The sequence below is a fragment of the Zingiber officinale genome, chromosome 6B (genome assembly GCF_018446385.1).
Source record: "Zingiber officinale cultivar Zhangliang chromosome 6B, Zo_v1.1, whole genome shotgun sequence".
NCBI lineage: Eukaryota > Viridiplantae > Streptophyta > Magnoliopsida > Zingiberales > Zingiberaceae > Zingiber > Zingiber officinale.
In genome coordinates this window covers 114385293-114396915 of record NC_055996.1, presented here as the reverse complement: position 1 = coordinate 114396915, position 11623 = coordinate 114385293, and the positions used below count along the sequence as shown (strand labels likewise).

Here is an 11623-nt window from a genome sequence, read left to right as displayed (position 1 = left end):
TTCTTTAATCAATTTTGTTTATTATTATTGTTATCAAAAATTTTAATTTTTTTTATTTTATATAATTTTTAAATTACTCATTTCCTGTAAATTACCTTCCTAATTTGACACTTAAATTATCCTCATCCAACTATTGACACATGTCATAATCTTTTCTCCCTTTAAATCATCCCTCCCTCCAATCATTGACACATAACACATGTCAGAATCTCTCACCCTCTTTAAATTACCCATCCTCCAACCATTGACATGTGTTATGTGTCAATGGGAGGGATGATTTAAAGGGAAAGAAGATTATGACATGTGTCAATAGTTGGATGAGAGTAATTTAAGTGTCAAATTAGGAAGGTAATTTACAAGAACGGAGTAATTTAAAAATTATATAAAATAAAAAAATAAAAAAATTTGATAATAATAATAATAAACAAAATTGATTAAAGAAATAAAACTAAATAAATATTAAAAAAATAATAAATAAAATTAAATAAAATTTAAAAAATATAAGTATTAATGAAAAATAATAAACAAAATTAATTAAAAAATAAAACTAAATAAATTAATAAACAAAATTAATTAAAAACTAAAAACTAAATAAAATTTATATAAAACTGAAAAAATAAGTATTGATAAAAAATAATAAATTAAATTAATTAAAAAATAAAATTTAAAATATACTGAGAGTTATTTTTAAACAAAATTAATTAAAAAATTTAAACTAAATTAAATGAAATTAAAAAAAAAAAAAAAGGAGGAGGCTACATGTGTCCTTTGGCAGGGAGAGAGGGAGAAGAAGAGGGGTGTGTGTCAGACCGAGGGGGGGGAAAGCAGCTCTTTATTGGAGGACGCTCGATGAGTCTTTGAAGCTGCATAAGTACTGGGATTATTAGAAAAACGTTAATGACGCGCAGAGAGAAGCTGCTTGCAGTGACACTTTAGTCCCATTGATGATTGTTGCTGGTCCAGGAAGTGGAAAGGTATATCTCTTGGCTCCGTTTTCACCGAACTATACTTATTATTCTCCTGGTTTTGATGGATGCAATGGTTCAGACATCCACAATGGTTTGGCATGTGCTGACACTGCTCAAATAGGTATGTGGATCCTAATCATGACTAATATTAAATGATTGATAATATTTGTAAGGGTATTCATTTGCTTAGCTCCTTATTTGGATTGTATTCTCTCAGGGAATTGATCCATCCAACATCCTAGCAATGACTTTCACAATTGCTGCTACATCAGAGATGAGGGATCAAATTGGAATAGTAGCTGGAAAAGCAGTTGCAAAAGAAATTGAAATCAGCACATTTCACTCATTTTGTTTTCAGCTTGCAGGAAGCATGAAGAAAAGTGTGTAAGCCTGCGTACCTTTATTGTTTGCAAATTAATGCCTATATATGTATTGTTACTATCTTCTGCAATCCACCCAAAAATAAGTAGAAAAGCAAAACCACAATAACAATAGATAATTAACAACACAATTTTCATAGTTTGGCTAATAAAAAATATGTTAAAGAGAGGGAATCCATAGTTTATCTTAGAAGCTATGTCCAAAAGAAGCTTGATTGAAGAGACGGAGTCATGTAATTTTCTCTAATTTACATTCTATCATAAGTTTTTTGGTCAAATGCCCCCTGAATTAGTCACAACTAGACGAGGCTTGATTGATTCCAAATTCCAATTCAACTCCAACACTCCGGACTGGAATTGATCGAGTTTTTAGACTATGCTTGTGCAAGACATGTCCATTTGATTATTTCATTGTTTTTCTTAATGTTTTTGTAGTTCATATTGACACATTCTTGATTGGATTTCAAATTAGATTATCTTAATGTGTTTTTTTCCTGATGTTTTGTTTTCCAAAGATATATATGTAACCTCCATGAAGTTGGCATTACCTTATGTTCCTTAGGACATTGTTACATATTTTGTAGGGAATCAAATCCTTGCTGTGCACCATTGTGGTGCAAGAACTTCTTTGCAAATGAAGATAAGGCCAATTCTTCGTTCCCCATCTTATTTTTGTTTTGTTTAGGTTCTTCATCAACATGTAAATCAGTTTGAGATTTTATTGATGCATCACCTAGTACAACTACAATTCCTTTGTTCAAAGCTTAACTACTGCTTTCCGACCTCCCAAATAACTTGTTTACAAGCGATTGATGAATATCCCCTGACCTTTCAATGTTTTTGCTTCTTTTCCTCTAATGTGCCTTCCAACTGGTTTCTTTGTTCAAACAATGCATGAAGTGCAATTTTTGCAAACACAGGTTTCATTTTAATTTTCCACATCTTGAAGATATAATATAATAAAGATTTATAGCTTATTATGATTTCCAATTCTCTTGTCCTACCTTTGACTCAACCCTAAGTCGTGCTTGTTGGGGTCCATCACAGTGAAATAAACTTGATCTGTCCTCGACTAAAAAGAGTACAATTAGAACAAAACACGCCAATAAAAATTAAAAAATGCATGAGCATGTCTGGTGACATGAAGCTAAGTTTGTAGGATATATGTAAAGAGTTTCAATGGGATTAATCTAATCCCATGTGTACAAATAATGGACTGAGGGTGGATGCTTCCCACAGTCATTAATAGTGTGAGCGACACGTGAGAAAGTCGTGTGACTACGTGGTGTGACTCCGGCGCGACCGCGGGGGTTGTGCGACCCCTCCGCGGCGGACGCGAGGTCGCGCAACACCTCCGCCGTAGACGCGGGAGTCACACGACCCCTCCACAACGGCTGTGAGGTTGTACGACCCCTCCATAGCGGGCGAGGTCGCATGACCTCTCCGCAGTGGCCGTGAGGTCGCATGACTCCTCCGCGCGTGATGCCTCTCTGTTGCTACGGGGCCTAGTATTGGGGTCGTGCCAATGCCAATCGGTGGGTGAAACCAGATGTTTTGCTTGTTTCGATTGGTTTGGCACGGTATTTTAATCCCTGATCTCGAACATGCTGTATATGTAGCTTATGTACTGATTCTAATCTAAGAACGCAACTTTGTGGAACTAAATATTTCAAGTTGATTTTCAAATAAAATGGTAGTGGTGATGCTGATAATGATTCCCTGAATTGATAAACCCTAAATGGTTGTAAATTCTGGTTATTTTCTTTTATTAGAAATTTGTCAAAACAAATTGCTCACGTAATGGGAACTATGTAGCGATGAATCTACAAATGCTTTCTTTTGTTGCAACCTTTGTTTTATTCCCATTGAGGCCAAGAAAATTAAGGGAACCATTTGTTATTTGTGAATGAAAGAATTTCTTGCGACTTAAATCTGCAAGGTTTTCATACTAAAACTAATCTGTAAGGTATAACACAAAATTCTCTGCATGGTTTTCAAAGCTTATGTGAGCAATATGCCATCGAGTCACTACATAACATGTGATCCATTATCATTATTTTTTTTTAATAATTATATTGCTTATAATATCATGGCATGAAAAAATAAGTTCACATATACCATATACTGCATCCAGTTAATCAACTTCATCAATCTTATAAACAAAAATTTAAACCACCATAATTAATTCTCAACATCATGTAAATATGTTGTAAAAGAATCTAAGCGATATAGATAATACACAAAAAAAACATAACTCAATTATTCATGTCAATGAACCAATGCCAATTTATATAACAAAATTACAAATGTTGTTCTGAGCGATATATATATAATCTCCTCTTGTTTGTTTGTTTGGAAAAAATAGTTTTATCTAAGCAATACCAACTTGAGCATGACTTAGAATCTAACCATCTAGATTGTTCTAGCCTGAATGATTCTTGTGCGATTGGAACCTTTTCAAAACAATGCCTATATGTCACTTTTTTTTAATCCTTAGTTTATCTCTAAAATTATGAATTATGCTTGAATATCTTTGTGGCTATTCTCCTAGGATACAGATACAGATAAACAAAGTGCATACTTACACTGTTAAACCTGGAGATAAAGAATGCATATGCAAAGGAACTAGAATCATGCACAGCTCAATTTATATCGTATTTTTCTTGTGTTTATCTAATATGTGCTTACAGTTTTTTGATTTTACTGAAAATTAGTATCATTGGCAGGTAGTTCAATATTTCATGGATGTTGTGTCAGTCTGTCAGATTTCTTGTCCATGCATTTTACTAATTCAGAGCAAGGTTCTAAAATTCGCTAGGTGTTAGTCGGGCACTGGACCAATGCCTAGCACCTAGGCCTCCAAGGTGGGGACTAGGTGCCGTTAGACGATTTACATGGTATCAACATAAATTATATAATAAATCATATTCTGTAACTCCAACACATTAACATCTAATTTAAAATGAGTTCAAATTTACACAACTAATAAAATATCACAAATTTATTCTACTTCTTCTCCATAATTTTCAACAACTTTTTCTTCATCGGACACAAACTCAATACATCTTTGTGATCCTCCTCTTTTTCTCTGGATGCAAAATTATACTCGTGAAGTTGTCACTCTAGAGCTTCTTTAGGGTTGTAGTTTTTCATCTACTCCTTTGCTTCATCAACCATTTACCAAGTGATCTCGAAACCTAGTTCAACCTTATGATCTTCCCCATCATCCACAATCCAACCTTTGCATTTGAAACATCTTTTGCAATAAGGACATCAACATTCCTTTTTTTTTTTTTTTTTTAATTTGTTCAACAATCTAGCATTAAATTGGATAAATACTAGATTGTTCAACTTGTTGACATCCAACCTATTTTTTTTCTTGTTGGACCAGAGTTTAGGGTTTATAAAACTTAAGCCCAACAAAAGAAAGGGGTTACGTTTCATTTTTTTAAATTGGACTTTAAATTTAAAAGCTCAAACTAAGAAAAACATGAAAACCTATACTATTTCCACGGTGCCTAGATGATTCAACTGATTATTCGGCACCTAGGCCCATTTAATCCCGCCTAGGGGCCAAGGGCACCTAGGTTGGCCGACTAGCATATTTTCGATGCGGCTAGCTGATGCCTAGCGCCTATACGGCCTCCTAGGCCATTTTTGAGAACACTGATTCAGAAGATCAAAACATTAGCAAAGAAGAAGGTTGTTGAAGCATACTCAAGTCCTTCATTGAGTTCATAACTTTGAGAGAAACAGAAAATTTTCGATCTAGTAGGCAAGAAAATAAAAACTCTGTTACAGTGACAACTATTCACCAGGTTCATTTTTTGTAATTAACAATGTTATTTCCTTCATATTGACATCGATGGTTAGGATATAGCTGAACACATTTTTCTTTTCTTTCTGTCAAAAGGTCTAGAATGGGATGTTGTTTTCATCGTGAAGGTATGCAAATGCATCTGCCAATAGAAATTGCAGCTCCATTTTCACTCAATTTAAGTATTGTGCAATTTGCATTCCAAGTATTATTTTGTGTTAATTTTCTCTACACGTTTCAATGTATTTATTTTTTCCATCTATAATTGATCTCTTATGTTTCTTTGTGTTTTTTGTTTCAATTATTATCTAATATTAATGAATTAACAAAACTTGTAAGGGCAATCATGAGTTAATGCAAATTAAATGTGTGATAAAAGAAATTAATAATAATACTTTCATATGGAGATGGAAACCTTTTCTCCTTTCCTTTAGCTTGACTTTTTGAACTTCCTAAAGGTTCTTCCTTTTCCTTTCTTATAAATAAAATCCTCTTCCTTTTTAATGAATTCCATTTCAGATCTCATTGATCATATACAATTAAATTCATCAGAATAATAATTTATACTCGTGTGTGTGTGTGAAGAAGGCAAAAATGAAGACAAATTAAAGTAGGTAGTGTTAACTAAATGGAGCTTAGCCCAATGATTAGAGTTTGTCAACTAAGCAACGGTTGAGGGATGGTTGTTAGTGGCTATCTCCCTTTGAATGGAATTTGAGGAGAAGTTGATATTTTCTACAAAAAGGCCACTAGAACCTCAAACCAAAACACACAAAAACCATCTTTCTTCTTCTCGCTAAGTGCTCTTAGTTCTATTTAATTGTTAGTATCAGTCTGCTATAGTACGAAACAATTAATTTCAGTTAACTGTCTAATTATTATAGTCCTATTCTTAATCTAAATTTTTCTCGGCATGCATCAATGCAAGCCAAAGTGTGACCTTGTTAGTATAATGCAGTTCCAAAATTATGATTCCTGTTGAAGAATTTTCTCATATCCATCCTCCCATCTCCAATTCACCATTGTCATGATGTGTCGCTAGTTTGACATGAAACGGAAATAGACTCATTTTTATCTACTACGGATGGACTTGAAAAGGACAGGTAGTTGATGAAGAACCTCTTTATGAGACAATGTTCAAAAAGGTTCAGGGAGCAATATTGTAAAGCGTAATACCCTAGGGAAACACCACTTGTCTATCTAATATTGTATCATACAGTTCTTTCAGAATGAAAACAAGGGCAACCATAGACATCAAATTTCAGTATGCACCATCATTGTAGCTTGACACACAATTAGTTGTTAGTAAAATTCCAAAATGCAAAAAGAATATCATTGTAACTTGAAGAGGAAAATGATATTGCTGGCTTGGCCTTGTATGACTCTGGACCTTGTGTCATCCTATCCAGGTAAGTGAAATGTAAGATTTATATTCTCAAGCTGGTGGATGATGACATGCTAATAGTTTAATGACTTATTTATTGCTTTGCAGCTGCTTGGCTTGTTCTGTGATCAGGGACTGTGTAGGAACCCTTTGCCAATATCAAAGCACAGGTTCAATTAGCTGGTGCTTCCAGCACCAACAAACTAGGCATACAAGTGACATTTTCAAGTTGGGTGTATCTACTGTGGAACACATTCAGCTAATTGAGACTCGAATTTCTCTGTTTTTTAAATAATAATGCCAAAACTCATGAAGATGTAAACTTCAACATTTTATTTCTGCTTTTGCCTTCTGATGTGGAATCTCATCAAGACTTTATTTATGTTTTAATAATGAGTTCGTTAGCATTTTGACGCTAGCGTTGGTTGTAGGCCAATGATAATGAAATTCCTTTGCTTCATGAATATAATGGTGTTCACCAAGGTGCAACAACTCTTGAGGTGAGCCTTGTAATAAGTCTGTTTTTTCATTATATTCTTAGCTTTCTTCCCTTCGGAAATCTTGTCATGAATAGGAGCGTAGGCTTTTATATGTTGTTGCAATGACTCGTGCTCGAAAGAAGTATATTGTGTATGTCATCATGGATTCCAGTTGGCAGGTAATCATATGGCCTTTTCACTTTCACAAATCCTTTTATTATTGTTGGTCTAACGCTTCTGGTGCCACTTTCAATTACTCCAACCTTCACGTTAATGAAATTCCAGGTCATCTTCTGGAGACACAGGCGCTTTCAGTTGACTTTTCTTTTGGTTATTCTGATGATTTGAATTTATGGTTGAATTTCCTATTTGTACTAAACCTTGTTTTTCCTTCTTTTATTGTATTCTTGTCAGAATTTCAGATATTGGAGTATACATTCTTGATTGAGTATATGTTAGTTACTGCTTAGTTTGGCTGTTTATTATGTCTTTTAATGATGGTTATAGATGTCTGTGCTGTTTTTCTCATCTTGCCCTATGTCAGGAACATGTTGTATTGATCTATTACCATTTTGTTTGTTTAATTTATTAGAGTGAGGCGGTCTCCCGAGATTTGGTAATTTCAAATAAAATTATTTCTAATTCAATGGGACTGGAAACATCAGATGAGAAGGTTCATGGAGATGTTAAGAAAATTGATGATATCTCCTGCTGTTTCGAAGGGATAACTGACATAGCCTTGAACAATAGTTTTCTGAAGAGCTACTTCTACTTTTAAATAAGTGATAAATTTTCTTCAGGTTATTATCTATATTATTATAGTCATTAGGCGCTGCATGCTGTTGCTATCTTATCAGGTTTAACATGGAAGACAGATCCAGTGTCATTTTTATTTCATCAATGGGGAAAACGACCTGCATTTCAACATCCTAGCCGGTTGGTTGATAAGATGACTCTTGGAGTAATGTTCACTAAAATTCAATATCATTTCTTTTGTTTTTGGTAACAATCTAAATCATTCTTCTATTGATTCTGGTTTAATCCTGGATAGTTTTGTGTTAGCATTTTGTTTTTGTTGTGGATAGTGGAGGAAGATGTAAAAAGTTAGCCCTCTCTACTATATATGTATTAGATTAATTTAATTTACATTTAGGTCCTTGTATACATGCATAATCATAAGCATTGATATGAGTTATGATGAGCGGACTCAGAAAATGATAGGGATATTAAAGTCAAGGTGAGGTGGCGATCAAGATTTGGATAGGGTGATGTTTGGTACCTGGTTCTGTTGATCACCCTGCATCAAAGTCCCAAAAACGTGCTTGAGCATCTCTCGAGCTGGATGTTCAGATAGGGCTGATCGATTATAAATCCGATCGATTATAAGGTTACATGTGTGCACTCGATCGGGTAAATCCCCAACAAGCTTAAAGACACTCAACCTTATAAAGCTCTTAGTTTACGATCAGCTGAGTGAAGGTCGAACGAATATAAGGTTGCCTATGTACACTCGACCGAGCAAAACTCGAACGAGCTTTAAGGTACTCAGTCTTATAAAGCGCTTAGCATACGATCGGTCGAGTGAAGGCCGAACGAACATAAGGTCGTCTATGTATGCTCGACCTTGCAAAACCCGAATGAGCTTTAAGGTACTCAGCCTTATAAGGCTCGTAGCATACAATCAGTTGAGCAAAGGCCGAACGCATATAAGGTTGCTTGTGTGCGCTCGCCGGGTAAAGCCCGAGCGAGTTTAAAGGCACTCAGTCTTATAAAACTCTTAGCATATGATCGATCAAACGAATGTTGAACGAACATAAGGTCGCCTATGTACACAAAATCCGAACGAGCTTTAAGGTACTCAATTTTATAAAGCTCTTAGCTTACGATTGGTCGAGTGAAGGTTGAATGAACATAAGGTTGCCTATGTATGCTCGATTGGCTAAAACCCGAACGAACTTTAAGGTACTCAGCCTTATAAAGCTCTTAGCATATGATTGACCGAGCAAAGGCCGAACGGATATAAGGTTGTCTATGTATGCTCGACCGGGCAAAACCCAAACATGCTTTAAGGTACTCAGCCTTATAAAGCTCTTAGCATATGATCGACCGAGCGAAGGTTGAACGAACGTAAGGTTGCTTGTGTGCGCTTGATTGGGCAAAGTCCGAGTGAGCTTAAAGGTACTCAATATATGACCGGCTTAATGACTAGTCGAGATATATTGAACAGAAGATACTCTCAATATACGATCGGCTTAATGACCGGCTGGGATGTATTCAATAGAAGCTATTTTATACGACCAATATATATTTAAGAAAAGGTAGTCTCAATATACGATCGATTTAATAACCGACCGGAATATATTCAATAGAAGGTATTCTCAATATACGACCGATTTAATGGTCGGCTAAAATATGTTCAACAGAAGGTATTCTCTATATACAACCAGCTTAATGGTTGGCTGGGACATATTCAACAGACAAGTTGTCGACAACATTAGAATAGTTTGGCAAACTTGTCGAGGAATATTCTCCCTCGAACCATCCTCATTAATCAACCAGATAAAATGATATAGTCCTTGAGACATGTTATCACAGGCCCCAGTGATAAACGACAAAGGAAGTACATCTGGGGTAGAAAAAGATTCCTGGAAGGATAATTGCACGACGTCTAGGTTGTACTTTTCTCATCTTCTAACAGATTCTAACAAATCGGGGACCATCTCACTATCGTGGAGGTTATGTAAGGTGGTATAAAAAGGAAAATCCTCTCCGCTGACAAAGTACTTAACACAATCATTTGCATTTGATGTCCTACTTTCTGGCATTCTCTACTATTCTTCTTCCACTTTTGAGCGAGGAGACTAACTTGAGCGTCGGAGCGACTAGCCAGGGTTTCCCATCCTGATCTTAGGTCACTAACGCTTTGTTGGATCGTCTGACTATGTGCAGGATTGTTGCGGAGTTTTTTCAGATCTTAAGAAAGCTCGCTATTCTTCAGTGATCCGAGCCAGCGCACCATCTCATCACCTTCAGACAAGTAAGTTACATATTCTTGACAATCATCCTTAGCTCAAAGATATATATAAAATTTGATTTTATTACAAATATGTTTAATTCTAATAAGTCTAGGCTTATTAACAAATATGCTACTATCTGGAATTAATAAAAGATGCGGTAATCATTTTAGATGGTAGTTTCTCTTTGGCAACATAAAATTTAACGAATCATGGAAACCTTGGAAATAATCTTGCAAGGAGAAAGGGAATGTCACATAGAGAATATATCTTATAAAGGAGAATTATAATTTGAAGAATAAATTTTTTTTGATTTTTATAGTTTATTGATTTTAGTGCATGAATTTAATTGATGGATTAATTTACTTTATTTTGACTATTCTTATTTAACATTAGTTTGATACGTATATGCTTGATCTTTGAGTTGATCAGTTTATATCCATGCAATTTCAGTTTTTTTTTTTCATATCTTGTAGTTGTACAAACGTGTGTGGTGTATACAATAGGATGATTGACATTTTAATTATTCATATAATGTAGTGTACATACTTGTGTGGTGTGTACAATAGGCATATGCTTATTTTATGTGATACATGACATGTAGTGTATACAAGTGTATAATGTGTACAATAGGAAAATGCTTATGTTAATTGATGCACATCATGTAATGTATGCACATGTATGGTGTGTACCATAGGAAGATGCTTATGATTTGTTATGTATATACCATGTAGTGTACACACGTGTGTCGTGTGTACTATAAGTATTACTATTACTATGCATGAAGCATAGTTGGCACTTGTTGGATCATTTCATACATATAGATATATGTGAGTGTTAGTTTATGATTCTGGATGTACCTATGTTTAACATGCTAGTTATGATTATGGATCATTGCTTAGAGTTCGTATACTCTTGATGATGTAGTTGGTTATTATGTAAGTAACTTTACACTGTGTTGTTGTATGTATATCTTGTGAACTAAATCTCCTACAATTGGATGACCCATTGTGATGTCGAGAGAGTTGACAGTGACCAGTTTATTATGTCAACTAAGTCTCATACGAGTGGGTGACCCACTACGATGTTGAGAGAGTTGACAGTGACAATATATCCCCTCAACTAAGTCTCATACGAGTGAGTGACCTATTATGATGTTAAGAAAGTTGACAGTGACCGATCTATCCTTTCAACTAAGTCTCCTACGAGTGGTTGATGATTGCCCCCACTATAATCTTGAGAGAGTTGACAGTGGTTGCGATATATTTGTTATATTGTTTGTAACGACCCGGCTCCTCGGCCCCTTGGGCGGCCCAACTGGCGACCCAACCTTGGTCCCTTGGACGGCCACAATGGCGGCTCAACTAGCGACCCCTGCCGCTCACTTGACTACCAAGATTCATAAACTCTAGTATTTAACCTGGAGGTCTACAGTTCGAATCCTAGGGAAGGCAAAAATCCACTAGCCATGGGTGGGAAGTCCTTGTGAGTAACGGCACGACCGAAGAGTCGTCGGTTGACGACATAAGGGGTCGCCAGTTGGGCCGCCATTGTGGCCGCCCAAGGGACTGCCAAGGGACC

General features: G+C 35.5%; 1 long non-coding RNA gene across 3 annotated transcripts; it reads left to right on the top strand.

Moving 5' to 3' along the window:
• Positions 1–1068: 1068 nt before the first annotated feature.
• On the top strand, positions 1069–7476 carry LOC121989075. 3 transcript variants are annotated; one of them, XR_006114161.1, is made up of 5 exons: positions 1069–1089; positions 1186–1352; positions 4075–7049; positions 7124–7207; positions 7314–7476. It is a non-coding gene; the product is annotated as an uncharacterized LOC121989075 (long non-coding RNA). The 3 variants fall into 3 exon arrangements; XR_006114159.1 differs by lacking the exons at positions 1069–1089; positions 1186–1352 and having other exon boundaries at positions 2784–6574; positions 6658–7049; XR_006114160.1 differs by lacking the exons at positions 1069–1089; positions 1186–1352 and having other exon boundaries at positions 2784–7049.
• Positions 7477–11623: the final 4147 nt, after the last annotated feature.